Consider the following 1,707-nt stretch of genomic DNA (forward strand, 5'->3'; position numbering starts at 1 on the left):
TGTAGTAGTAGTAGTAGTAGTAGTAGTAGTAGTAGTAGTAGTAGTAGTAGTAGTAGTAGTAGTAGTAGTAGTAGTAGTAGTAGTAGTAATAGTAACGGTAGTAGTAAAAGTAATAGTAACTGTAGCAGCAGCAGTTGTAGTTATAATAGTATTGATTGTTGCAGAAGTAGCAACAGCATCCCTGCACTATACCCGACCCAGATATCAAAACAGAAAGCCAACTATTTAATTAAAAGCTAACAATGGCAAAGTTCTACTGCCAATATTCCAAACCAACTGAAAGATCGCCTGCAGATAACCATGAACTCAGTCAGTGGTTCCAAGGTCAACCGATTAAGAGCGCAAACAAAAAACACAAATGAAAAAAAAAAGTACCGTTGGCGGAAGAAAAGCTTCAGCCACTGCGTTATATTACGAAAGACCGCACAACCGAAAACAGCCTCAAACTCTTAATAAAAATATGGTTGCGCCAATAAAGACAAAATATGCGAAGAGGCTACTTAAGGCTAGACTTAGGTTAGGTCATATTGACCAAAAGCTATTGAGTACACAGGTCTCATTAGTACGTATTCAGGTTTTAAACAAATGCACTGTCAGTACGGCACCTTTTGATTTCGTCTCCAGTACAAATAGTTTCGGCATTGCAAAAAATAAAGTTTATTTACAATTCAGTAGGCCTATTTTTTTGCTGTTTGTCAGTCTAGCCATCATTATTAGTAAGTACGGCTAGCCTCTTCCTAAAACACAACCCTCAGTAAAAACCAATTTAAAATGATAAAAGGATTAAAGTACTGAAAAAGCAAAAATGAAACACGTTAAGTTAATACACCAGCAGGAGAAAAATATCTCACAGCCATGAAGTTTATTTTCTATAAATGTTAGATACTTAAAATATTTCCATGTCAAGCAATTGCCCACTAAATCAAATAACGCACTGCTCCACTCAAATACCTGAATATTGTAGCAACACCTGTTTATCTTATCCTCAAAACAAGGAAAAAATTACCAAAACAAGGATTATGCCATTTATGACTGTAAAAAAAAGAGCGTGCACATGACTGAAAACCTATCTTCAACCAAAAAAAAGAAGAGTTTTCAAGTTATGAACGACTTAAATGAAAAGAGCAAGCACACACAAGAAAACCTACCTTCATCAACAAAACTATAGTTTTCCTTTAATGAGAACAAAGAACAACAACTGTATCAACAACTACAACACTTTGATGAAAAACTCCCGTACTTTGACAGAGAAGCGAGCGCCGTACGCAGTACGCAGTATAGATCTCTCGTAATCCTCAACCACACGAGAGCTCCAATCACGCAGGCTGCCACAAAGCGTGCATCGAAGCGTATCTAACTCGTAGTGGAGCTGGTGACGATATTATAGAGGTATCGCCGGTCACGATAGATAGTTTGTCCTCCTCGCCGATCGCTCCGAAAGCCGTGAGACCTGCCGTAAAAGACGCGTATGCGCGCGCGCGCCCGTGTGTGTATCCATGCGTGCGTGCGTGCGTGCGTGCGTGTGTGTGCGCGTGTGGTGTGAGTGTTCGTGCGCGCTGATGCCGTGCTCCGCGATCATCGTTGTGCGCGTGGCGGGAGTGCTGAGCAAGTCGAAGCTGTCTGTCTTGTCTGTCTGTCTGTCTATGCCACGGAACTTCTTGGTTCAAAAGAGGGTGGGGGTGAGGGAGGGAGAGGGGTGGAGAAAGA

At 41.3% G+C, this 1,707-nt stretch overlaps 1 protein-coding gene across 3 annotated transcripts in view; it reads right to left on the bottom strand.

The window, feature by feature from the left end:
* LOC101857133 overlaps positions 1 to 1,707 on the bottom strand; it is a 48,947-nt gene that overhangs the window by 12,753 nt on the left and 34,487 nt on the right. The window contains exon 1 of one of the 3 annotated variants that reach the window (XM_013086736.2): positions 1,241 to 1,503. The exons of 1 other annotated variant lie outside the window; for it this stretch is intronic. The gene's annotated coding sequence lies outside the window, so the exon portion shown is untranslated. One more of the 3 variants, XM_005105880.3, reaches the window with a different exon arrangement.

Source organism: Aplysia californica, unplaced genomic scaffold, assembly GCF_000002075.1.
Source record: "Aplysia californica isolate F4 #8 unplaced genomic scaffold, AplCal3.0 scaffold00498, whole genome shotgun sequence".
NCBI lineage: Eukaryota > Metazoa > Mollusca > Gastropoda > Aplysiida > Aplysiidae > Aplysia > Aplysia californica.